Source organism: Schistocerca gregaria, unplaced genomic scaffold, assembly GCF_023897955.1.
Source record: "Schistocerca gregaria isolate iqSchGreg1 unplaced genomic scaffold, iqSchGreg1.2 ptg000156l, whole genome shotgun sequence".
In the NCBI taxonomy this organism is placed as follows: domain Eukaryota; kingdom Metazoa; phylum Arthropoda; class Insecta; order Orthoptera; family Acrididae; genus Schistocerca; species Schistocerca gregaria.
Genome location: NW_026061720.1, coordinates 3,269,350 through 3,295,401, shown reverse-complemented (window position 1 = coordinate 3,295,401; position 26,052 = coordinate 3,269,350). Strand labels below are relative to the sequence as shown.

General features: G+C 49.5%; 19 non-coding genes across 19 annotated transcripts; all 19 read right to left on the bottom strand.

The window, feature by feature from the left end:
• Positions 1–875: 875 nt before the first annotated feature.
• Trnar-ucg (transfer RNA arginine (anticodon UCG)) lies at positions 876–948 on the bottom strand. The gene has a single exon. It is a non-coding gene; the product is annotated as a tRNA-Arg (tRNA).
• Positions 949–1,443: 495 nt separating this feature from the next.
• Positions 1,444–1,515, bottom strand: Trnat-agu (transfer RNA threonine (anticodon AGU)). The gene has a single exon. It is a non-coding gene; the product is annotated as a tRNA-Thr (tRNA).
• An 861-nt stretch (positions 1,516–2,376) lies between these two features.
• Trnar-ucg (transfer RNA arginine (anticodon UCG)) lies at positions 2,377–2,449 on the bottom strand. Its single transcript has one exon. It is a non-coding gene; the product is annotated as a tRNA-Arg (tRNA).
• Positions 2,450–3,891: 1,442 nt separating this feature from the next.
• Trnar-ucg (transfer RNA arginine (anticodon UCG)) lies at positions 3,892–3,964 on the bottom strand. Its single transcript has one exon. It is a non-coding gene; the product is annotated as a tRNA-Arg (tRNA).
• A 498-nt stretch (positions 3,965–4,462) lies between these two features.
• Trnat-agu (transfer RNA threonine (anticodon AGU)) lies at positions 4,463–4,534 on the bottom strand. The gene has a single exon. It is a non-coding gene; the product is annotated as a tRNA-Thr (tRNA).
• An 861-nt stretch (positions 4,535–5,395) lies between these two features.
• On the bottom strand, positions 5,396–5,468 carry Trnar-ucg (transfer RNA arginine (anticodon UCG)). The gene has a single exon. It is a non-coding gene; the product is annotated as a tRNA-Arg (tRNA).
• A 909-nt stretch (positions 5,469–6,377) lies between these two features.
• On the bottom strand, positions 6,378–6,450 carry Trnak-cuu (transfer RNA lysine (anticodon CUU)). Its single transcript has one exon. It is a non-coding gene; the product is annotated as a tRNA-Lys (tRNA).
• Positions 6,451–6,902: 452 nt separating this feature from the next.
• On the bottom strand, positions 6,903–6,975 carry Trnar-ucg (transfer RNA arginine (anticodon UCG)). The gene has a single exon. It is a non-coding gene; the product is annotated as a tRNA-Arg (tRNA).
• A 6,805-nt stretch (positions 6,976–13,780) lies between these two features.
• On the bottom strand, positions 13,781–13,853 carry Trnar-ucg (transfer RNA arginine (anticodon UCG)). The gene has a single exon. It is a non-coding gene; the product is annotated as a tRNA-Arg (tRNA).
• A 516-nt stretch (positions 13,854–14,369) lies between these two features.
• Trnat-agu (transfer RNA threonine (anticodon AGU)) lies at positions 14,370–14,441 on the bottom strand. The gene has a single exon. It is a non-coding gene; the product is annotated as a tRNA-Thr (tRNA).
• Positions 14,442–15,302: 861 nt separating this feature from the next.
• Positions 15,303–15,375, bottom strand: Trnar-ucg (transfer RNA arginine (anticodon UCG)). The gene has a single exon. It is a non-coding gene; the product is annotated as a tRNA-Arg (tRNA).
• Positions 15,376–16,853: 1,478 nt separating this feature from the next.
• Positions 16,854–16,926, bottom strand: Trnar-ucg (transfer RNA arginine (anticodon UCG)). The gene has a single exon. It is a non-coding gene; the product is annotated as a tRNA-Arg (tRNA).
• A 4,742-nt stretch (positions 16,927–21,668) lies between these two features.
• On the bottom strand, positions 21,669–21,740 carry Trnat-agu (transfer RNA threonine (anticodon AGU)). Its single transcript has one exon. It is a non-coding gene; the product is annotated as a tRNA-Thr (tRNA).
• Positions 21,741–22,579: 839 nt separating this feature from the next.
• Trnar-ucg (transfer RNA arginine (anticodon UCG)) lies at positions 22,580–22,652 on the bottom strand. The gene has a single exon. It is a non-coding gene; the product is annotated as a tRNA-Arg (tRNA).
• Positions 22,653–23,159: 507 nt separating this feature from the next.
• On the bottom strand, positions 23,160–23,231 carry Trnat-agu (transfer RNA threonine (anticodon AGU)). Its single transcript has one exon. It is a non-coding gene; the product is annotated as a tRNA-Thr (tRNA).
• Positions 23,232–23,569: 338 nt separating this feature from the next.
• Positions 23,570–23,642, bottom strand: Trnae-cuc (transfer RNA glutamic acid (anticodon CUC)). The gene has a single exon. It is a non-coding gene; the product is annotated as a tRNA-Glu (tRNA).
• A 452-nt stretch (positions 23,643–24,094) lies between these two features.
• Trnar-ucg (transfer RNA arginine (anticodon UCG)) lies at positions 24,095–24,167 on the bottom strand. The gene has a single exon. It is a non-coding gene; the product is annotated as a tRNA-Arg (tRNA).
• A 489-nt stretch (positions 24,168–24,656) lies between these two features.
• Trnat-agu (transfer RNA threonine (anticodon AGU)) lies at positions 24,657–24,728 on the bottom strand. The gene has a single exon. It is a non-coding gene; the product is annotated as a tRNA-Thr (tRNA).
• An 839-nt stretch (positions 24,729–25,567) lies between these two features.
• Positions 25,568–25,640, bottom strand: Trnar-ucg (transfer RNA arginine (anticodon UCG)). Its single transcript has one exon. It is a non-coding gene; the product is annotated as a tRNA-Arg (tRNA).
• Between the last annotated feature and the right edge of the window lie 412 nt (positions 25,641–26,052).

The window sequence follows — 26,052 nt, the reverse complement described above, 5'->3', positions numbered from 1 at the left end:
CTGAGCTAAAGAGGCGCGGCCTAGCGGAACTTTTGCGTACTTCGCCGCACGGTCGTCTGAATCATCAGACTTCAGCTGACAACACTTCATATTTTTGACTAATATTAGCAGCTATGGCGACCCATTACTGCTTGGCTACACATCTGACACGTAGCCGATGTTCTCTCCAAACAAAACCACCTGCACTTCAGAACATGACTTTCACATGTCTACAAAATCACCTTCACCTTCAAATACAGTTTTCTTGCGACTGATTGAGACGTAGGCAAATTTTAAAGTTGCTATTTCCATTACATCACGTTAATCAGAAAATCGGTAATTTACATCTGCAGTGGAAAAAAATTCCGTTCCGCCAAGCGAAGGGGTCGAACCCACGACCCTGTGATTAAGAGTCTCATGCTCTACCGACTGAGCTAGCCGTGCTGCCTCGTTGGGTACCTGCTGGGTAGCAGATCACACAGTACTCGTTTGGGTTGGTTGGTCCCATACAGAATCTCTCCATGCTGCCTAATGTTTTCCTAACGTCACACTCGTCACGTACTTCACTTTTATTTCATAATCATTTCTGAGAGGTAAAGGAATTGCATGACAATCTGCAGAGCTAGCGGCGTCAAAATTAACACACATACTTGACGTGACTCAAAAGCCGAACGAGTTACTTTCCGACGTTGTTTTAGATGTGCAAGTGCCAGTCAAACCTCGCGGTGAGGGCACTATGCCGACCATTTCGCTAGTTAACACCGGTCTTCTTGTGTGTGTTTCAAGCTCAAGACCATCTCCAAGCACAAAATGGTCAACAACAACATTCAGACGGTTTGGTACTGCACAATTGCTACATTAAAACGGTAAGTTTGTTTCTCAGAACTGGAAAAACACGACCGTGACAGGATTCGAACCTGCAATCTTCGGATCCGAAGTCCGACGCCTTATCCATTAGGCCACACGGTCACTGACGACCAAGTATTACTTAAATACGATTCATCTCGAAACGCTCACACCCCCTGAGGAATTGTGTTTTCGTTCCACACAGCCGCTGCCTCTTACTCTTTCCCACCCATTCGTTACATTCAACCTCTTACGAGACCGACCAAACATAGACAGGAAAACAAGACCACACACTTTGCGCAATCGGAATCGATGGCAGGGTGTCCCTCGCCGCATTTGCTACGATGGCCATTTGCTACTTCTGCAGAAGCGGCGGCGGCGACGGCGACGACGACCGCGAGAGGCTCAGCGATTTGTGAGAAATACATCTATAATATGTAATTCACACTGCCTCGTCCCACCTTATGCCGTACCGCTTTGGCAAATGCTTTATCAGCGCCATTCGCCTTAATCACATCTGAGAGTAATTCTTAATAAAACTCCTCACGCTAATTGTTCGCCATCACAGATACTGTTTGCTATACGGCCATGACGCGCAACTGATTTCCAAAATTCGTCTTCCTCCTGTGAGGATGGAACTCACGACTCCTGGTTTACTAGACCAGTGCTCTACCACTGAGCTAAAGAGGCGCGGCCTAGCGGAACTTTTGCGTACTTCGTCCGTACGGTCGTCTGAATCTTCAGACTTCAGCTGACAACACTTCATATTTTTGACTAATATTAGCAGCTATGGTGACCCATTACTGCTTGGCTACACATCTGACACGTAGCCGATGTTCTCTCCAAACAAAACCACCTGCACTTCAGAACATGACTTTCACATGTCTACAAAATCACCTTCACCTTCAAATACAGTTTTCTTGCGACTGATTGAGACGTAGGCAAATTTTAAAGTTGCTATTTCCATTACATCACGTTAATCAGAAAATCGGTAATTTACATCTGCAGCGGAGAAAAATTCCGTTCCGCCCAGGGTAGGGCTCGAACCCACGACCCCATGATTAAGAGTCTCATGCTCTACCGACTGAGCTAGCCGTGCCGCCTCGTTGGGTACCTGCTGGGTAGCAGATCACTTAGTACTCGTTTGGGTTGGTTGGTCCCATACAGAATCTCTCCATGCTGCCTAATGTTTTCCTAACGTCACACTCGTCACGTACTTCACTTTTATTTCATAATCATTTCTGAGAGGTAAAGGAAATGCATGACAATCTGCAGAGCTAGCGGCGTCAAAATTAACACACATACTTGACGTGACTCAAAAGCCGAACGAGTTACTTTCCGACGTTGTTTTAGATGTGCAAGTGCCAGTCAAACCTCGCGGTGAGGGCACTCTGCCGACCATTTCGAAAGTTAACACCGGTCTTCTTGTGTGTGTTTCAAGCTCAAGACCATCTCCAAGCACAAAATGGTCAACAGCAACATTCAGACGGTTTCGTACTGCACAATTGCTACATTAAAACGGTATGTTTGTTTCTCAGAACTGGAAAAACACGACCGTGACAGGATTCGATCCTGCAATCTTCGGATCCGAAGTCCGACGCCTTATCCATTAGGCCACACCGTCACTGAAGACCAAGTATTACTTATATACGATTCATCTCGAAACGCTCACACCCCCTGAGGAATTGTGTTTTCGTTCCACACAGCCGCTGCCCCTTACTCTTTCCCACCCATTCGTTACATTCAACCTCTTACGAGACCGACCAAACATAGACAGGAAAACAAGACCACACACTTTGCGCAATCGGAATCGATGGCAGGGTGTCCCTCGCCGCATTTGCTACGATGGCCATTTGCTACTTCTGCAGAAGCGGCGGCGGCGACGGCGACGACGACGACGACGACGACGACCGCGAGAGGCTCAGCGATTTGTGAGAAATACATCTATAAAATGTAATTCACACTGCCTCGTCCCACCTTATGCCGTACCGCTTTGGCAAATGCTTTATCAGCGCCATTCGCCTTAATCACATCTGAGAGTAATTCTTAATAAAACGCCTCTCGCTAATTGTTCGCCATCACAGATACTGTTTGCTATACGGCCATGACGCGCAACTGATTTCAAAAATCCGTCTTCCTCCTGTAAGGATGGAACTCACGACTCCTGGTTTACTAGACCAGTGCTCTACCACTGAGCTAAAGAGGCGCGGCCTAGCGGAACTTTTGCGTACTTCGCCGCACGGTCGTCTGAATCATCAGACTTCAGCTGACAACACTTCATATTTTTGACTAATATTAGCAGCTATGGCGACCCATTACTGCTTGGCTACACATCTGACACGTAGCCGATGTTCTCTCCAAACAAAACCACCTGCACTTCAGAACATGACTTTCACATGTCTACAAAATCACCTTCACCTTCAAATACAGTTTTCTTGCGACTGATTGAGACGTAGGCAAATTTTAAAGTTGCTATTTCCATTACATCACGTTAATCAGAAAATCGGTAATTTACATCTGCAGTGGAAAAAAATTCCGTTCCGCCAAGCGAAGGGGTCGAACCCACGACCCTGTGATTAAGAGTCTCATGCTCTACCGACTGAGCTAGCCGTGCTGCCTCGTTGGGTACCTGCTGGGTAGCAGATCACACAGTACTCGTTTGGGTTGGTTGGTCCCATACAGAATCTCTCCATGCTGCCTAATGTTTTCCTAACGTCACACTCGTCACGTACTTCACTTTTATTTCATAATCATTTCTGAGAGGTAAAGGAATTGCATGACAATCTGCAGAGCTAGCGGCGTCAAAATTAACACACATACTTGACGTGACTCAAAAGCCGAACGAGTTACTTTCCGACGTTGTTTTAGATGTGCAAGTGCCAGTCAAACCTCGCGGTGAGGGCACTATGCCGACCATTTCGCTAGTTAACACCGGTCTTCTTGTGTGTGTTTCAAGCTCAAGACCATCTCCAAGCACAAAATGGTCAACAACAACATTCAGACGGTTTGGTACTGCACAATTGCTACATTAAAACGGTAAGTTTGTTTCTCAGAACTGGAAAAACACGACCGTGACAGGATTCGAACCTGCAATCTTCGGATCCGAAGTCCGACGCCTTATCCATTAGGCCACACGGTCACTGACGACCAAGTATTACTTATATACGATTCATCTCGAAACGCTCACACCCCCTGAGGAATTGTGTTTTCGTTCCACACAGCCGCTGCCTCTTACTCTTTCCCACCCATTCGTTACATTCAACCTCTTACGAGACCGACCAAACATAGACAGGAAAACAAGACCACACACTTTGCGCAATCGGAATCGATGGCAGGGTGTCCCTCGCCGCATTTGCTACGATGGCCATTTGCTACTTCTGTTGAAGCGGCGGCGGCGACGGCGACGACGACGACCGCGAGAGGCTCAGCGATTTGTGAGAAATACATCTATAATATGTAATTCACACTGCCTCGTCCCACCTTATGCCGTACCGCTTTGGCAAATGCTTTATCAGCGCCATTCGCCTTAATCACATCTGAGAGTAATTCTTAATAAAACTCCTCACGCTAATTGTTCGCCATCACAGATACTGTTTGCTATACGGCCATGACGCGCAACTGATTTCCAAAATTCGTCTTCCTCCTGTGAGGATGGAACTCACGACTCCTGGTTTACTAGACCAGTGCTCTACCACTGAGCTAAAGAGGCGCGGCCTAGCGGAACTTTTGCGTACTTCGTCCGTACGGTCGTCTGAATCTTCAGACTTCAGCTGACAACACTTCATATTTTTGACTAATATTAGCAGCTATGGTGACCCATTACTGCTTGGCTACACATCTGACACGTAGCCGATGTTCTCTCCAAACAAAACCACCTGCACTTCAGAACATGACTTTCACATGTCTACAAAATCACCTTCACCTTCAAATACAGTTTTCTTGCGACTGATTGAGACGTAGGCAAATTTTAAAGTTGCTATTTCCATTACATCACGTTAATCAGAAAATCGGTAATTTACATCTGCAGCGGAGAAAAATTCCGTTCCGCCCAGGGTAGGGCTCGAACCCACGACCCCATGATTAAGAGTCTCATGCTCTACCGACTGAGCTAGCCGTGCCGCCTCGTTGGGTACCTGCTGGGTAGCAGATCACTTAGTACTCGTTTGGGTTGGTTGGTCCCATACAGAATCTCTCCATGCTGCCTAATGTTTTCCTAACGTCACACTCGTCACGTACTTCACTTTTATTTCATAATCATTTCTGAGAGGTAAAGGAAATGCATGACAATCTGCAGAGCTAGCGGCGTCAAAATTAACACACATACTTGACGTGACTCAAAAGCCGAACGAGTTACTTTCCGACGTTGTTTTAGATGTGCAAGTGCCAGTCAAACCTCGCGGTGAGGGCACTCTGCCGACCATTTCGAAAGTTAACACCGGTCTTCTTGTGTGTGTTTCAAGCTCAAGACCATCTCCAAGCACAAAATGGTCAACAGCAACATTCAGACGGTTTCGTACTGCACAATTGCTACATTAAAACGGTATGTTTGTTTCTCAGAACTGGAAAAACACGACCGTGACAGGATTCGATCCTGCAATCTTCGGATCCGAAGTCCGACGCCTTATCCATTAGGCCACACCGTCACTGACGACCAAGTATTACTTATATACGATTCATCTCGAAACGCTCACACCCCCTGAGGAATTGTGTTTTCGTTCCACACAGCCGCTGCCCCTTACTCTTTCCCACCCATTCGTTACATTCAACCTCTTACGAGACCGACCAAACATAGACAGGAAAACAAGACCACACACTTTGCGCAATCGGAATCGATGGCAGGGTGTCCCTCGCCGCATTTGCTACGATGGCCATTTGCTAATTCTGCAGAAGCGGCGGCGGCGGCGACGACGACGACGACGACCGCGAGAGGCTCAGCGATTTGTGAGAAATACATCTATAATATGTAATTCACACTGCCTCGTCCCACCTTATGCCGTACCGCTTTGGCAAATGCTTTATCAGCGCCATTCGCCTTAATCACATCTGAGAGTAATTCTTAATAAAACTCCTCACGCTAATTGTTCGCCATCACAGATACTGTTTGCTATACGGCCATGACGCGCAACTGATTTCCAAAATTCGTCTTCCTCCTGTGAGGATGGAACTCATGACTCCTGGTTTACTAGACCAGTGCTCTACCACTGAGCTAAAGAGGCGCGGCCTAGCGGAACTTTTGCGTACTTCGTCCGTACGGTCGTCTGAATCTTCAGACTTCAGCTGACAACACTTCATATTTTTGACTAATATTAGCAGCTATGGTGACCCATTACTGCTTGGCTACACATCTGACACGTAGCCGATGTTCTCTCCAAACAAAACCACCTGCACTTCAGAACATGACTTTCACATGTCTACAAAATCACCTTCACCTTCAAATACAGTTTTCTTGCGACTGATTGAGACGTAGGCAAATTTTAAAGTTGCTATTTCCATTACATCACGTTAATCAGAAAATCGGTAATTTACATCTGCAGCGGAGAAAAATTCCGTTCTGCCCAGGGTAGGGCTCGAACCCACGACCCTATGATTAAGAGTCTCATGCTCTACCGACTGAGCTAGCCGTGCTGCCTCGTTGGGTACCTGCTGGGTAGCAGATCACACAGTACTCGTTTGGGTTGGTTGGTCCCATACAGAATCTCTCCATGCTGCCTAATGTTTTCCTAACGTCACACTCGTCACGTACTTCACTTTTATTTCATAATCATTTCTGAGAGGTAAAGGAATTGCATGACAATCTGCAGAGCTAGCGGCGTCAAAATTAACACACATACTTGACGTGACTCAAAAGCCGAACGAGTTACTTTCCGACGTTGTTTTAGATGTGCAAGTGCCAGTCAAACCTCGCGGTGAGGGCACTCTGCCGACCATTTCGCTAGTTAACACCGGTCTTCTTGTGTGTGTTTCAAGCTCAAGACCATCTCCAAGCACAAAATGGTCAACAGCAATATTCAGACGGTTTCGTATTGCACAATTGCTACATTAAAACGGTATGTTTGTTTCTCAGAACTGGAAAAACACGACCGTGACAGGATTCGAACCTGCAATATTCGGATCCGAAGTCCGACGCCTTATCCATTAGGCCACACGGTCACTGACGACCAAGTATTACTTATATACGATTCATCTCGAAACGCTCACACCCCCTGCGGAATTGTGTTTTCGTTCCACACAGCCGCTGCCCCTTACTCTTTCCCACCCATTCGTTACATTCAACCTCTTACGAGACCGACCAAACATAGACAGGAAAACAAGACCACACACTTTGCGCAATCGGAATCGATGGCAGGGTGTCCCTCGCCGCATTTGCTACGATGGCCATTTGCTACTTCTGCAGAAGCGGCGGCGGCGACGGAGACGACGACGACGACGACGACGACGACCGCGAGAGGCTCAGCGATTTGTGAGAAATACATCTATAAAATGTAATTCACACTGCCTCGTCCCACCTTATGCCGTACCGCTTTTTTTTTTTTTTTTTTTTTTTTTTTTTTTCCTTTATTGTGATTTTAATACCTGTGACAAACAGGTAGGCCGGCAGCGGACCAAGTATGCCGCTCTTCGGCCTCAGAGTATACACAGAACAGAGATGAGTGAGATATAAAAACAATCAAGACGGCGGGGTACAAACAGTAGACAAAACAGAGTTAAAACGGAGTCGGTCACGTGCGTAGTACAATGGATAAAAGCGGAGAAACACGGTGCACAAACGCAGATGGCAGATGGCCACACGTGAACCAGCGGAGCACAAACGACGAAACACAAACACACTGCAGGAGAGTCGAGGCACAAACACATGCGATGGTCTTCGGCGTAGGACGATGAAAGTAACTGATGGAAGACAGCAGAGTCGTGGCCTGCCAAGGGGAAAAGGTGTGGGGAAGAGGAGAGAGAGGGGGAGGGGAAGATGCCAGTGGAGGAGAGGGATGGAGGAGAAGGGGGAGGGTAGGGGGAGTGGAAGCCCAAGGAGAAAGGGGAGGGGAGGGAGGGAGAGAAGGGAGAGAGGGTGCCCACAGGAAAAGGAGAGGAGAGGGAAGGTAAGGCTCAAAGTTGGTAGGAGGGGTAGATGGAGGGGAGGAGGGCATCATCAGGGAGGGGGAGTTGACGGAAGCCACCGAGGGAGAGGGTGTGGAGGGTGTAAAGATGGAGAGCAGGTGGGATATAGGAATGCAGGCGCGGCAGCGGGTTGGGGTGGGAGAGGATGGGAGAGACAAGAGGGTGTGGAGGATCAAGCTTGCGGGAGGTGTAGAGGATCCGTAACCGTTCGAGGAAAAGGAGGAGGTGCGGGAAGGGAATCAGGTCATAGAGGATCCGCGTGGGGGAAGGGAGACGGATGCGATAGGCGAGGCGGAGCGCATGGCGTTCTAGGATCTGAATGGACTTGTAGAAGGTAGGAGGGGCAGAGATCCAGGCGGGATGAGCATAGCAAAGGATAGGACGGATGAGGGACTTGTAGGTGTAGAGGATGGTGGAAGGGTCCAGACCCCATGTACGGCCAGAAAGGAGCTTAAGGAGGCGGAGGCGGGAGCGTGCCTTGGCTTGGATCGTCCGGAGATGTGGGTTCCAGGAGAGGCGACGGTCGAGGGTGACACCAAGGTACGTGAGAGTAGGTGTGAGGGTGATGGGACGGCCATAAATAGTAAGATAGAAATCAAGGAGACGGAAGGAACGAGTGGTTTTGCCTACAATGATCGCCTGGGTCTTGGAAGGATTGACCTTGAGCAACCACTGGTTACACCAAGTGGTGAACCGGTCAAGATAGGATTGGAGAAGGTGCTGGGAGCGTTGCAGGGTGGGAGCGAGGGCAAGGAAGGCAGTGTCATCGGCGTACTGGAGAAGGTGTAGGGGAGGTGCAGGTGGAGGCATGTCTGCCGTGTAAAGGAGGTAGAGAAGAGGGGAAAGGACGGAACCTTGGGGCACACCGGCGGAGGGGTAGAAGGTGTAGGAATCAGTGTTGTGGATGGTGACATAGGAAGGACGGTGGGAAAGGAAGGAAGCGACCAGACGGACATAGTTGAGAGGAAGAGCAAAGGTTTGGAGCTTGAAAAGGAGACCGGAATGCCACACACGGTCATATGCGCGTTCGAGGTCGAGGGAAAGGAAGATGGCGGAACGACGGGAATTGAGTTGTTCGGAGAGGAGGTGAGTGAGGTGAAGGAGGAGGTCATCGGCTGAGAAGGACGGCCGAAAGCCACATTGGGTAGGGGGGAGGAGGCGGTGTTGGTGAAGGTGCTTGTGTAGGCGGCGGGTAAGAATGGATTCCAGGACCTTGCTGAAGACCGAGGTAAGGCTGATGGGACGGTAGGAGGAGACAGCGGAAGGCGGTTTGTCGGGCTTGAGGAACATCAGGATCCGGGAGGTTTTCCACAGGTCGGGGTAGTAGCCGGTGGACAGGACCACATTGTAGAGCCTGGCCAATGTGGAGAGGAAGGAGGCAGGAGCTTCACGGAGGTGACGGTAAGTAACACGATCGTGACCGGGAGCAGTGTTGCGTTTAGGGCGAAGTGTAGCAATGATATCTTGAGTGGTGATGGGGGTATTTAGTTCTGTGTGTGTGATGTTGTCCAAGTACTGGAAGCCAGGAGCAAGCGGGGGGACAGAGGTATCAGTTCGATCACGGACATCAGGAAAGAGGGAATAATCGAACTGGGGATCGTCAGGGATGGTAAGGATATCGGAGAGGTAGGAGGCGAAATGGTTGGCCTTACTAAGGGCATCAGGGAAGGGGTGGTCATCATGAAGGAGAGGGTAGTAGGGAGAGGGTTTAGATCCGGTAAGGCGGCGGAAGGCTGACCAGTACTTGGACGAGTTGATAGGTAAGGTGGCATTAAGACGGGTGCATGTCTGTCGCCAGTCCCGGCGTTTCTTTGCCGTGAGTAAGTTCCTGATGTGTCGCTGTAGTTGCCGGTGGCGTCGTAGTGTGTCCTGGTCACGTGTGTGAAGGAAGGCACGGTAGAGCCGGCGGGATTCACGCAGGAGAAGGACGGCCTGTGGGGGTAAGGTGGGGCGGTGCGGATGGATGGCAATGGTAGGGACGTGGGCCTCCACGGCCTCAGACAAGGTCTGCTGGAGAAAGGAGGCAGCACGGGTAACGTCATCAGGTTGGTGGTAGGTGAGGGGGTGGCTATCGACCTGGAGAGCAAGGGAGTCCCGGTAGGCATTCCAGTTGGCACGGGAGTAGTCATGGACATATTTCGGGGGAGGGTCATGGCGCGGGTCGGGACGGGGGCGACGACCGTCTGATACAGTGAGGAGGACAGGGAGATGGTCACTGCCAATGGGATCAAGGACGTCCACCGCTATGCGGCCAAGCAGGGTGGGGGAGGCTAGGACGACATCGGGAGTGGTTTTGGATTCAGGGCGGGTGTGTTGGGGAATTGGAAGGACGTCGCCTTGGAGGGTGGCAAGGAACCGATGCCACCGCCGTAACTGGGCGGCAGAACGACTATGGATGTTAAGGTCGGCGGCGATCACGTAGGAGGAGAAGGTACGGTCGATGTGGGAAAGGAAGTCGAAAGGAATAGGTGCAGCGGGGCGGACATAGATGGTGGCACAGGTAAGGGTAAGGCCGGGGAAGAAGAGACTAAGGATCAAGTGTTCTGTGGGGTCAGGAAGGAGGGGTTGGAGCCGGACAGGGATCTGGCGGTGGTGGCCAATGGCAACTCCGCCACGCGCTATCTGGAGTGGATTGTCAGACCGGTGAAGGAGGTAGGGCGAGGTGTGGACGGTGTGGTGGGGCTGAAGAAAGGTTTCGTTCAGAAGGAAGGCATCCACACGGTGGGTCGTAAGGGTATGCATAAGGAGGTGCTTGTTGGTGGGAAGGGAGCGGATGTTATTGAACAGGATACGGTGCTGTCGTGCCATAATGGGAATTTAAACGAGGGTGTCGAGACGGGAGAAGGTGAAATGGGCCTGGTTGTGGGAATAGGTGGCGTAGGTGTTGAGGTGGAACACGGAACGGGCAGCGAGGGAAATCTGGTGGAGGGTGTGGGGACGCTGAAAGGGATGGACGTTCTGGAGCACTATTGTGACGAACCTGATGATGTCCTCTGCGGTGGGGGGAGGACGGAGGGAATTGCCAGGAGGGGTGGGGTCATCCAAAGGGCGGAGAGGAACAGTGAGTTCAGGAGCGGATGGAGGAGGTCGAGCCTTGCATTTCTGGGAGTAGGTAGGGTGTTGGAGGTTGCAGGTATTGCAGGAGGGAGGAGACTGAAGGTTGGGGCACTGCCGGAGGAAGTGCGCTTGCTTACAATGCGGGCAGACTGGGGCCTCGCGGCACTCTGATGTTGGGTGTGCGTTATAACGCAGACACCTCTGGCAGCGAATGGATTGTGGTGGGGAGCGGGAGGGGTCAACCTTATACCGGCGGTGGAAGAGGAGGGCACCCTCCTTAAGGAGATGGTCGATGGAGGGAGCGTGTTCGGAGAAAACTCGCATAAGGCGAGTGGGGCCCGCAGAGTTGAAAATGCGGCGAACAGCTCGCACCTCCAGGTACGGGTGGGCCTTCAACTCCGCCAGCACCTCTTCCTCCGTGATCGTCGGGCTAAGCCGAGTGATCACGGCGGTGAGGGTCGGCGGGCGACGTGGGGGTTGGGGTTGACGGGGGGAGGAAGGGGAAGGAGCAGGGGCAAGGGAGGCATTAGGTCCAAATCGGGTGAGAGGAATTCGGGAGAGGACGTCGGAGTGTAGGGTAGGGCTTGGGGAGGTGATCAAGACAGAGTCCCTACGGGGGGTAAGAAGGGAGATGGGGGCTGCAGGGAAGTATTGGCGGAGGAGCAAGGTCAGGTTGCGGGCCTCCAGGAGAGAGGGATCAGGACGGGAGAGGAGATACTTGTAGGAGGGGGAGTTAGAAGAGGAAGTAGAGGGGGCTGGAGGGGAGACATCCATGGCATCTAGGGGTGGGGGAGGGGGAAGATGCTGGGACTTCTTGGGTGCAGAGGAGGCGGGGGTGCCACTGGGACGCTTAACAGCGGGGACAGGATGGGAGGAGGCGTGGGGCACAGGAGTGACGGGGAGATGACGGGAAGCGGCAGGTCCCGGTGTCGGTGCTGGTGCTGGTGCTGCTGTTGGTGCTGCTGTTGGTGCTGCTGCTGGTTGTGGCGCTGCTGCAGGTGGTGGTGCTGGCGCCGGCGATGGTGCGGCATGGGTCGTAGCCCGACGAGACACAACCCTGGCAGGGGCCGCATGAGTGGTGTGGGGGAGTGGGGGAAAGGGGTCGTGTGTGGAGGCTTGGGGAGAAGGAGCAGGGGATGGGGCGACAAAGGGAGCTGGGGTGGGAAGGGTGAGGAGGGGCGGGATATAGTAGGACGGGGGCGACTGAGCACACCAAGTAAGAGTAGTGGCAGCGAGGGAGGGCGTCGTATAGACGATGGCGGTGGTAGTGGCGGTGGTGGTGGGGGTGGTCATGATGGCAGTAAGGAAAACTGGAAACACAGAAAAGAAGAATGGGGACAGACAAGGGACAAAGTCAGGAACAGATTACAGATGACAGATGAGAGACGTCGAGGAGCGAAAGGATGAAGGCAAAGACGAAGACGAGAATAGCGACGACAACGAAAGCAGGAGAGGAAGACGAAGCACTGGGTCCTGGCGGCGGCGGCGGCGGCGGCGGCGGCGGCGGGGGCCGGAAGCTGCGGCGGCGGCGGCGGCGGCGGCGGCGGCGGGGGCCGGAAGCTGCGGCGGCGGCGGCGGCGGCGGCGGCTGGGTCCGGAAGCTGCGGCTGGGTCCGGCGACGACTGCTACTGCAAAACTGGCGGCACTGGAAACTGCTGCTGCTGCTGCTGCTGCTGCTGGCGGTTCCGGAACTGCGACTGGCCGTACCGCTTTGGCAAATGATTTATCAGCGCCATTCGCCTTAATCACATCTGAGAGTAATTCTTAATAAAACGCCTCTCGCTAATTGTTCGCCATCACAGATACTGTTTGCTATACGGCCATGACGCGCAACTGATTTCCAAAATTCGTCTTCCTCCTGTAAGGATGGAACTCACGACTCCTGGTTTACTAGACCAGTGCTCTACCACTGAGCTAAAGAGGCGCGGCCTAGCGGAACTTTTGCGTACTTCGCCGCACGGTCGTCTGAATCTTCAGACTTCAGCTGACAACACTTCATATTTTTGACTAATATTAGCAGCTATGGCGACCCATTACTGCTTGGCTACACATCTGACACGTAGCCGATGTTCTCTCCAAACAAAACCACCTGCACTTCAGAACATGACTTTCACATGTCTACAAAATCACCTTCACCTTCAAATACAGTTTTCTTGCGACTGATTGAGACGTAGGCAAATTTTAAAGTTGCTATTTCCATTACATCACGTTAATCAGAAAATCGGTAATTTACATCTGCAGTGGAAAAAAAATTCCGTTCCGCCAAGCGAAGGGGTCGAACCCACGACCCTGTGATTAAGAGTCTCATGCTCTACCGACTGAGCTAGCCGTGCTGCCTCGTTGCGTACCTGCTGGGTAGCAGATCACACAGTACTCGTTTGGGTTGGTTGGTCCCATACAGAATCTCTCCATGCTGCCTAATGTTTTCCTAACGTCACACTCGTCACGTACTTCACTTTTATTTCATAATCATTTCTGAGAGGTAAAGGAATTGCATGACAATCTGCAGAGCTAGCGGCGTCAAAATTAACACACATACTTGACGTGACTCAAAAGCCGAACGAGTTACTTTCCGACGTTGTTTTAGATGTGCAAGTGCCAGTCAAACCTCGCGGTGAGGGCACTATGCCGACCATTTCGCTAGTTAACACCGGTCTTCTTGTGTGTGTTTCAAGCTCAAGACCATCTCCAAGCACAAAATGGTCAACAACAACATTCAGACGGTTTGGTACTGCACAATTGCTACATTAAAACGGTAAGTTTGTTTCTCAGAACTGGAAAAACACGACCGTGACAGGATTCGAACCTGCAATCTTCGGATCCGAAGTCCGACGCCTTATCCATTAGGCCACACGGTCACTGACGACCAAGTATTACTTATATACGATTCATCTCGAAACGCTCACACCCCCTGAGGAATTGTGTTTTCGTTCCACACAGCCGCTGCCTCTTACTCTTTCCCACCCATTCGTTACATTCAACCTCTTACGAGACCGACCAAACATAGACAGGAAAACAAGACCACACACTTTGCGCAATCGGAATCGATGGCAGGGTGTCCCTCGCCGCATTTGCTACGATGGCCATTTGCTACTTCTGCAGAAGCGGCGGCGGCGACGGCGACGACGACGACTACGACGACGACTACGACCGCGAGAGGCTCAGCGATTTGTGAGAAATACATCTATAATATGTAATTCACACTGCCTCGTCCCACCTTATGCCGTACCGCTTTGGCAAATGCTTTATCAGCGCCATTCGCCTTAATCACATCTGAGAGTAATTCTTAATAAAACTCCTCACGCTAATTGTTCGCCATCACAGATACTGTTTGCTATACGGCCATGACGCGCAACTGATTTCCAAAATTCGTCTTCCTCCTGTGAGGATGGAACTCACGACTCCTGGTTTACTAGACCAGTGCTCTACCACTGAGCTAAAGAGGCGCGGCCTAGCGGAACTTTTGCGTACTTCGTCCGTACGGTCGTCTGAATCTTCAGACTTCAGCTGACAACACTTCATATTTTTGACTAATATTAGCAGCTATGGTGACCCATTACTGCTTGGCTACACATCTGACACGTAGCCGATGTTCTCTCCAAACAAGACCACCTGCACTTCAGAACATGACTTTCACATGTCTACAAAATCACCTTCACCTTCAAATACAGTTTTCTTGCGACTGATTGAGACGTAGGCAAATTTTAAAGTTGCTATTTCCATTACATCACGTTAATCAGAAAATCGGTAATTTACATCTGCAGCGGAGAAAAATTCCGTTCCGCCCAGGGTAGGGCTCGAACCCACGACCCTATGATTAAGAGTCTCATGCTCTACCGACTGAGCTAGCCGTGCTGCCTCGTTGGGTACCTGCTGGGTAGCAGATCACACAGTACTCGTTTGGGTTGGTTGGTCCCATACAGAATCTCTCCATGCTGCCTAATGTTTTCCTAACGTCACACTCGTCACGTACTTCACTTTTATTTCATAATCATTTCTGAGAGGTAAAGGAATTGCATGACAATCTGCAGAGCTAGCGGCGTCAAAATTAACACACATACTTGACGTGACTCAAAAGCCGAACGAGTTACTTTCCGACGTTGTTTTAGATGTGCAAGTGCCAGTCAAACCTCGCGGTGAGGGCACTCTGCCGACCATTTCGCTAGTTAACACCGGTCTTCTTGTGTGTGTTTCAAGCTCAAGACCATCTCCAAGCACAAAATGGTCAACAGCAACATTCAGACGGTTTCGTACTGCACAATTGCTACATTAAAACGGTATGTTTGTTTCTCAGAACTGGAAAAACACGACCGTGACAGGATTCGAACCTGCAATCTTCGGATCCGAAGTCCGACGCCTTATCCATTAGGCCACACGGTCACTGACGACCAAGTATTACTTATATACGATTCATCTCGAAACGCTCACACCCCCTGAGGAATTGTGTTTTCGTTCCACACAGCCGCTGCCCCTTACTCTTTCCCACCCATTCGTTACATTCAACCTCTTACGAGACCGACCAAACATAGACAGGAAAACAAGACCACACACTTTGCGCAATCGGAATCGATGGCAGGGTGTCCCTCGCCGCATTTGCTACGATGGCCATTTGCTACTTCTGCAGAAGCGGCGGCGGCGACGGCGACGACGACGACGACGACGACGACGACGACGACGACGACGACGACGACGACGACGACCGCGAGAGGCTCAGCGATTTGTGAGAAATACATCTATAAAATGTAATTCACACTGCCTCGTCCCACCTTATGCCGTACCGCTTTGGCAAATGCTTTATCAGCGCCATTCGCCTTAATCACATCTGAGAGTAATTCTTAATAAAACTCCTCACGCTAATTGTTCGCCATCACAGATACTGTTTGCTATACGGCCATGACGCGCAACTGATTTCCAAAATTCGTCTTCCTCCTGTGAGGATGGAACTCACGACTCCTGGTTTACTAGACCAGTGCTCTACCACTGAGCTAAAGAAGCGCGGCCTAGCGGAACTTTGGCGTACTTCGTCCGTACGGTCGTCTGAATCTTCAGACTTCAGCTGACAACACTTCATATTTTTCACTAATATTTGCAGCTATGGCGACCCATTACTGCTTGGATACACATCTGACACGTAGCCGATGTTCTCTCCAAACAAAATCACCTGCACTTCAGAACATGACTTTCACACATGGCTACAAAATCACCTTCACCTTCAAATACAGTTTTCTTGCGAGTAATTGAGACGTAGGCAAATTTTAAAGTTGCTATTTCCATTACATCACGTTAATCAGAAAATCGGTAATTTACATCTGCAAAGGAGAAAAATTCCGTTCCGCCCAGGGTAGGGCTCGAACCCCCGACCCCATGATTAAGAGTCTCATGCTCTACCGACTGAGCTAGCCGTGCCGCCTCGTTGGGTACCTGCTGGGTAGCAGATCACTTAGTACTCGTTTGGGTTGGTTGGTCCCATACAGAATCTCTCCATGCTGCCTAATGTTTTCCTAACGTCACACTCGTCACGTACTTCACTTTTATTTCATAATCATTTCTGAGAGGTAAAGGAAATGCATGACAATCTGCAGAGCTAGCGGCGTCAAAACTAACACACATACTTGACGTGACTCAAAAGCCGAACGAGTTACTTTCCGACGTTGTTTTAGATGTGCAAGTGCCAGTCAAACCTCGCGGTGAGGGCACTCTGCCGACCATTTCGCTAGTTAACACCGGTCTTCTTGTGTGTGTTTCAAGCTGAAGACCATCTCCAAGCACAAAATGGTCAACAGCAACATTCAGACGGTTTCGTACTGCACAATTGCTACATTAAAACGGTATGTTTGTTTCTCAGAACTGGAAAAACACGACTGTGACAGGATTCGAACCTGCAGTCTTCGGATCCGAAGTCCGACGCCTTATCCATTAGGCCACACCGTCACTGACGACCAAGTATTACTTATATACGATTCATCTCGAAACGCTCACACCCCCTGAGGAATTGTGTTTTCGTTCCACACAGCCGCTGCCCCTTACTCTTTCCCACCCATTCGTTACATTCAACCTCTTACGAGACCGACCAAACATAGACAGGAAAACAAGACCACACACTTTGCGCAATCGGAATCGATGGCAGGGTGTCCCTCGCCGCATTTGCTACGATGGCCATTTGCTAATTCTGCAGAAGCGGCGGCGGCGGCGACGACAACGATGACGACGACCGCGAGAGGCTCAGACATTTGTGAGAAATACATCTATAAAATGTAATTCAGAATGCCTCGTCCCACCTTATGCCGTACCGCTTTGGCAAATGCTTTATCAGACCTGAAGAAGAAAATGAGGAGCATGACGGAAAAGCAGTTAACCCAGGCTCACAGCCTCAATCTTTACCCGGAAGGAACAGCTCTGCTCCTGTCCCAGGGAGTCTTCTAACTTTTACCCTGCAAGACAGCACAGTCACAAGCACCACTACGAGCACAAGTATGGCACAGCTGGAAGACGATAAACCGGCTGTAGGAGCGGACCCAAGACGGATCTATCCCAACTTGGAGTTCGCGATGCAGCTATCGCGTCTGGAGCAACCAGCGATCCTCACTACAGCTTTGAGGCACGTCGTACGCGTAGGTCATGAACATGGCAGAATGGTCACCTTCACGGCGATGGAGGCTGTAGATAGAATACAGCTGAAGTCAGTGAATCTTCCCACTGATTTCGGAGCCCTGCGTGACCTGGTGAAGAAAGTATTTGAGAGAAGAGGTGAAGAATTCAAGCTGGACGAAATTTATGCACAGGCTGTCCTAGCTAATGGTAGAGTAGCATTCGACTTTAACAAATCATGGCCTGAATGTTACTTTCACACTTATTTTCCTTAATGACAACCCTAAATTCAATCACGGTAGGGCAGCTAAACACTCATAATAGTCGGTTGGTCATGCAGGAACTCCGAAAAGTAGTGGAGGAGAGGAGACTAGATGTAGTCTGTCTACAGGAGCCATACTACTGGGCCGGGCAAATATCATTCATGTCGAAAACATGGCAAACCATCTTTACAGGAGAGGAGCCAAGGGCGTTAATAGTAATAACAAATAAGGCCCTCAGAGCCACAAAAATAGCGCAACTCTCTGATTGCCACTGTAACGTCATCGAGTTGCAGTCACCCGCCGGGATATTATATATTGTTAATATGTACTTTCAGTACGGGGGAAATTTCGAACATTTCATAGAACATCTCTCTAGGGTAATGATGGCGTTACGTGGGCGTAAGGTAATAGTCACAGCAGACATGAACGCGAAATCCCCCCTATGGCACAGCGGCACCAGGGACGAAAATGGTGAAAGGGCAGAGGAAGCAATAATGGCGTCACAGCTGGTGGTAGTAAATAAAGCAGGGAACCCCCCCACCTATGCGGGAGGAGGGGGACAAGGCACCAACATCGATGTGACGTTAGCATCACCGAATGCTATAAACCTCATCCACAGCTGGAATGTGATAGAGCACGCTACCACAAGCGATCACAACTTGATTACTTTTTGCATAGGAGATGAAGAGTGCCGCTGGGACCTGGGGTGGGAGATTCAATACAACTTTCACAAGACAAATTGGGAATGCCTGGCTCAGGAGTGTGACGTTCCTCCGTTGCCTGAGGGTGGCCTGGATGTCGACAGGTACGCCGAAGAACTGGTAGGCTCCATCGTTAGGGCGGTAAAGGTCGCCGTGCCAACCAGGAGGAGGGCCGTGGCGGCCTCACCATCACCATGGACTGCCGAACTGGAAGGTATGCGTCGGTCTGTTAGACGGGCGAGGAGGTACTACCAGCGAAGTGCCGTCTGGCAAGAGAAGCAATACTGGCTGCAGCGTTACAGAGATGAGAAAGAAAATTTTCAAAGGGAATTAAAGGAAGTAAGAACAAGGAGTTGGGAGAATTATGTGCTAAATCAGCTCGATACTGATCCCTGGGGAATACCCTACAAACTCGTAAGGGAAAAGGTTAAATCCCCTGCGGTTCTCTCGACCATCCGAGATGGAGACCGAGTGACAGAGTCGTGGAAGGAAACTGCTGAAGTTCTCCTGCGCACTCTGCTACCGGACGATGATGAACATGATGATGATGACTCTCAAAGGCAAATCCGCAGGGAGGATTCTCTAGAATATACCAATAATACTAGAGTGTACCCTTTCTCTGAAGCAGAAGTCGCAGCACATATCAAATCATTAAAGAAGGGGAAGGCGCCAGGACCGGACGGCATTGTAGCGGAGGTGGTACAGTTCCTCGCCCCACAGCTGGTGGCTCCTCTAATGCGGCTCTTCAATGAGTGTCTCACAGCTGGGAAATTTCCGAGAGTATGGAAGACTGCAAATGTAGTGATCATACAAAAAGGAAAGGACAAGGACCCCATGGATCCCAAATCCTATAGACCTATATGCCTGTTAGACATCATGGGGAAGCTGCTGGAGAGGCTGCTGGCGGACAGACTGACAGCACATAGGATGCTGCGTGGAATGAGTGACAGGCAGTTCGGCTTTAGGCCGGGGCGATCAGCGTCTGACGCAATCGCCCTGGCGGCTGAGGTCTGTGGCTCATCCACGCACAAGTATGTCGTAGGCATCATGGTGGACATCAGTGGCGCCTTTGACAACCTCTGGTGGCCCTCGCTCTTCTCGCGTTTGCGTGAGATGGAGTGTCCAGGGCCCCTGTATGGCTGTCTGAGGAGCTATTGCATGGACAGGGAGGTCTGGCTATCATCGCCTAGCGAGAGAGTAAGTAAGACCTGTACGAAGGGGTGCCCTCAGGGATCGGTCCTGGGGCCACTCTTTTGGGATGTAAACATAGAGCCCCTGTTAGTCAGGTTACAACAATGTAGAGATGTGCTAGACGTGATAGCCTACGCTGACGACCTCCTCTTGCTGGTAGGTGGCCGTAGCCGAGAAGACTTAGAGCCAAAAGTGGAAAGGTCAATGCAAATTCTCCAGGAATGGTGCCGAGAGGCAAAAATGAAAATTGCACCACACAAATCAACATATCTTCTACTAAAAGGCAGTCTGATAAGAAATCCAACTGTCAGGATTGCGGGAGCCCCAGTTCTCCGGCGACGCGAAGCTAGGTATCTTGGAGTAGTAATAGACGAAAAATGGAATTACGCGACGCACATAGAAATGATTGCACAGCGCGCGATAGAAATCCTTAATAACCTAATAAACATAGGACACAAAAGATTTCACTTACCCCCCCACCTTATAAAATTATATCATAATAGTATTCTGACTTCCTTAGTAGGGTATGCCAGCGGGGTCTGGGCACACAGGCTCACGAGGGTGGCGCCTGCCATGGCCGTGAGGAGGGTGCAGCGAAGTATGCTACTAAGGTCTGCTGGGGCATACAGAACTACTCCTGGGGGGGCGTTGCTAGTTATTATGGGATTATATCCCCTTGATATAAAAATTAGGGAGCAGGCAGCGTGGTATTGGGTAACAAAGGGCAAAATTGAAAAGACTAGGGAAATCATGGGTGTGCAAGTAGGGGACAAATACGCAATCAAGAGAAGGGGGGAGGAACTATGGCAAAGTCAGTGGGAAGGGGAAGGAACAGGGAGACGAGTTTTTGAGTTACTTCCAGATGTTGCAGAAAGATTAAAAATGGGATACTTTCAGCCAAGTAGGGGTCTGCTGCACTTCCTGACAGGACATGGGCCATATCCGGCATACCTTTGCCGATTTGGTAAACAGGCGACACCAGCGTGTGACTGTGGTGCTCCGGAAGGAACTCCCGAACACGTCATCTACAACTGCACGTTGTATGATGGAGTGGCAAATGAACTTAGAGCGCAACTTCCTAGCCAAGATACATATACCTTGCTGCGGCGTGCCGACACATTCAAAGTCCTCAACAGTCTGGCAAATGAGATCTCGATGAAAGTCATGAGGGACTTTATTAGGGCAAGGAACTAATCAAGTACCAAACCGAACTTGACCGAGCTGCACCTGCACTACCGCCAGGCGCGGATCTGGCCAGCCATTTCATGGCTGGAATCCGCCGCGTCTTCGGACAAGGACGGCAGGTGCACTACCCGGACTTGGAATTATCGCACAACTATTTTTTGAGTAGAAAGTAGCTTAAGTAAGAACTAGAAATACTAACATACAAATAAGGTAGGGACTGCAGTGAAGTAAAAGTCGTGGCCAGCCCAGTGCCAGGGGCACGCCCACTGGGGTTAGCTCGGTGGGCAGGCTAAACAACAGTAGGTTTGTATGTATAACTTCTGGCACATACTGTAACACTGCAGATCACACTAGAATAGTCATGTAAGGTAGTCTAACAAGTAACTTATTAATCATGCCCGTAGTTAGTGCCATACAAGTAATACACTGCCAATTAGTAGTTTGTATTAAGGACCCACTAATTATTTGAGGTGGTGGGTTAATAGTATGAGAATAGTTTCTTGTATTTGACTTTTGTATCATACTTATTTATATATTAAGATGTTGTATAATTACATTAATGTTGTGTCGTATTATTAATAAAGGTGGTTTTTTTTTTTAAAAAAAAAAAAATGCTTTATCTGCGCCATTCGCCTTAATCACATCTGAGAGTAATTCTTAATAAAACGCCTCTCACTAATTGTTCGTCATCACAGATACTGTTTGCTATACGGCCATGACGCGCAACTGATTTCCAAAATTCGTCTTCCTCCTGTGAGGATGGAACTCACGACTCCTGGTTTACTAGACCAGTGCTCTACCACTGAGCTAAAGAGGCACGGCCTAGCGTAACTTTTGCGTACTTCGTCCATACGGTCGTCTGAATCATCCGACTTCAGCTGACAACACTTCATATTTTCGACTAATATTTGCAGCTATGGCGACCCATTACTGCTTGGCTACACATCTGACACGTAGCCGATGTTCTCTCCAAACAAAACCACCTGCACTTCAGAACATGACTTTCACACATGTCTACAAAATCACCTTCACCTTCAAATACAGTTATCTTGCGACTGATTGAGACGTAGGCAAATTTTAAAGTTGCTATTTCCATTACATCACGTTAATCAGAAAATCGGTAAATTACTTCTGCAGCGGAGAAAAATTCCGTTCCGCCCAGCGTAGGTCTCGAACTCACGACCCCGTGATTAAGAGTCTAATGCTCTAGCGACTGAGCTAGCCGTGCTGCCTCGTTGGGTACCTGCTGGGTAGCAGATCACACAGTACTCGTTTGGGTTGGTTGGTCCCATACAGAATCTCTCCATGCTGCCTAATGTTTTCCTAACGTCACACTCGTCACGTACTTCACTTTTATTTCATAATCATTTCTGAGAGGTAAAGGAATTGCATGACAATCTGCACACATACTTGACGTGACTCAAAAGCCGAACGAGTTACTTTCCGACGTTGTTTTAGATGTGCAAGTGCCAGTCAAACCTCGCGGTGAGGGCACTCTGCCGACCATTTCGCTAGTTAACACCGGTCTTGTTGTGTGTGTTTCAAACTCAAGTCCATCTCCAAGCACAAAATGGTCAACAGCAACATTCAGACGGTTTCGTACTGCACAATTGCTACATTAAAACGGTATGTTTGTTTTTCAGAACTGGAAAAACACGACCGTGACAGGATTCGAACCTGCAATCTTCGGATCCGAAGTCCGACGCCTTATCCATTAGGCCACACAGTCACTAACGACCAAGTACAACTTATATACGACTCATCTCGAAACGCTCACACCCCCTGAGTAATTGTGTTTTCGTTCCACACAGCCGCTGCCCCTTACTCTTTCCCACCCATTCGTTACATTCAACCTCTTACGAGACCGACCAAACATAGACAGGAAAACAAGACCACACACATTGCGCATTCGGAATCGATGGCAGGGTGTCCCTCGTCGCATTTGCTACGATGGCCATTTGCTACTTCTGCAGAAGCGGCGGCGGCGACGGCGGCAACGACGACGACGACGACCGCGAGAGGCTCAGAGATTTGTGAGAAATACATCTATAAAATGTAATTCAGACTGCCTCGTCCCACCTTATGCCGTACCGCTTTGGCAAATGCTTTATCTGCGCCATTCGCCTTAATCACATCTGAGAGTAATTCTTAATAAAACGCCTCTCGCTAATTGTTCGTCATCACAGATACTGTTTGCTATACGGCCATGACGCGCAACTGATCTCCAAAATTCGTCTTCCTCCTGTGAGGATGGAACTCACGACTCCTGGTTTACTAGACCAGTGCTCTACCACTGAGCTAAAGAGGCACGGCCTAGCGGAACTTTTGCGTACTTCGTCCGTACGGTCGTCTGAATCATCCGACTTCAGCTGACAACACTTCATATTTTCGACTAATATTTGCAGCTATGGCGACCCATTACTGCTTGGCTACACATCTGACACGTAGCCGATGTTCTCTCCAAACAAAACCACCTGCACTTCAGAACATGACTTTCACACATGTCTACAAAATCACCTTCACCTTCAAATACAGTTTTCTTGCGACTGATGGAGACGTAGGCAAATTTTAAAGTTGCTATTTCCATTACATCACGTTAATCAGAAAATCGGTAATTTACATCTGCAGCGGAGAAAAACTCCGTTCCGCCCAGCGTAGGGCTCGAACCCACGACCCTGTGATTGAGAGTCTCATGCTCTACCGACTGAGCTAGCCGTGCTGCCTCGTTGGATACCTGCTGGGTAGCAGATCACACAGTACTCGTTTGGGTTGGTTGGTCCCATACAGAATCTCTCCATGCTGCCTAATGTTTTCCTAACGTCACACTCGTCACGTACTTCACTTTTATTTCATAATCATTTCTGAGAGGTAAAGGAATTGCATGACAATCTGCAGAGCTAGCGGCGTCAAAATTAACACACATACTTGACGTGACTCAAAAGCCGAACGAGTTACTTTCCGACGTTGTTTTAGATGTGCAAGTGCCAGTCAAACCTCGCGGTGAGGGCACTCTGTCGACCATTTCGCTAGTTAACACCGGTCTTGTTGTGTGTCATTCAAGCTCAAGACCATCTCCAAGCACAAAATGGTCAACAGCAACATTCAGACGGTTTCGTACTGCACAATTGCTACATTAAAACGTTATGTGTGTTTTTCAGAACTGGAAAAACACGACCCTGATAGGATTCGAACCTGCAATCTTCGGATCCGAAGTCCGACGCCTTATCCATTAGGCCACACGGTCACTGACGACCAAGTATAACTGATATACGACTCATCTCGAAACGCTCACACCCCCTGAGGAATTGTGTTTTCGTTCCACACAGCCGCTGCCCCTTACTCTTTCCCACCCATTCGTTACATTCAACCTCTTACGAGACCGACCAAACATAGACAGGAAAACAAGACCACACACTTTGCGCAATCGGAATCGATGGCAGGGTGTCCCTCGCCGCATTTGCTACGATGGCCATTTGCTACTTCTGCAGAAGCGGCAGCGACGACGACGACCTCGAGAGGCTCAGAGATTTGTGAGAAATACATCTATAAAATGTAATTCAGACTGCCTCGTCCCACCTTACGCCGTACCGCTTTGGCAAATGCTTTATCCGCGCCATTCGCCTTAATCACATCTGAGAGTAATTCTTAATAAAACGCCTCTCACTAATTGTTCGTCATCACAGATACTGTTTGCTATACGGCCATGACGCGCAACTGATTTCCAAAATTCGTCTTCCTCCTGTGAGGATGGAACTCACGACTCCTGGTTTACTAGACCAGTGCTCTACCACTGAGCTAAAGAGGCACGGCCTAGCGTAAGTTTTGCGTACTTCGTCCATACGGTCGTCTGAATCATCCGACTTCAGCTGACAACACTTCATATTTTCGACTAATATTTGCAGCTATGGCGACCCATTACTGCTTGGCTACACATCTGACACGTAGCCGATGTTCTCTCCAAACAAAACCACCTGCACTTCAGAACATGACTTTCACACATGTCTACAAAATCACCTTCACCTTCAAATACAGTTATCTTGCGACTGATTGAGACGTAGGCAAATTTTAAAGTTGCTATTTCCATTACATCACGTTAATCAGAAAATCGGTAAATTACATCTGCAGCGGAGAAAAATTCCGTTCCGCCCAGCGTAGGTCTCGAACTCACGACCCCGTGATTAAGAGTATAATGCTCTAGCGACTGAGCTAGCCGTGCTGCCTCGTTGGGTACCTGCTGGGTAGCAGATCACACAGTACTCGTTTGGGTTGGTTGGTCCCATACAGAATCTCTCCATGCTGCCTAATGTTTTCCTAACGTCACACTCGTCACGTACTTCACTTTTATTTCATAATCATTTCTGAGAGGTAAAGGAATTGCATGACAATCTGCACACATACTTGACGTGACTCAAAAGCCGAACGAGTTACTTTCCGACGTTGTTTTAGATGTGCAAGTGCCAGTCAAACCTCGCGGTGAGGGCACTCTGCCGACCATTTCGCTAGTTAACACCGGCCTTGTTGTGTGTGTTCCAAGCTCAAGTACATCTCCAAGAACAAAATGGTCAACAGCAACATTCAGACGCTTCCGTACTGCACAATTGCTACATTAAAACTGTATGTTTGTTTTTCAGAACTGGAAAAACACGAACGTGACAGGATTCGAACCTGCAATCTTCGGATCCGAAGTCCGACGCCTTATCCATTAGGCCACACGGTCACTGACGACAAAGTATAACTGATATACGACTCATCTCGAAACGCTCACACCCCTTGAGGAATTGTGTTTTCGTTCCACACAGCCGCTGCCCCTTACTCTTTCCCACCCATTCGTTACATTCAACCTCTTACGAGACCGACCAAAAATAGACAGGAAAACAAGACTACACACTTTGCGCATTCGGAATCGATGGCAGGGTGTCCCTCGCCGCATTTGCTACGATGGCCATTTGCTACTTCTGCAGAAGCGGTGGCGACGACGACGACGACGACGACGACGACCGCGAGAGGCTCAGAGATTTGTGAGAAATACATCTATAAAATGTAATTCAGACTGCCTCGTCCCACCTTACGCCGTACCGCTTTGGCAAATGCTTTATCTGTGCCATTCGCCTTAATCACATCTGTGAGTA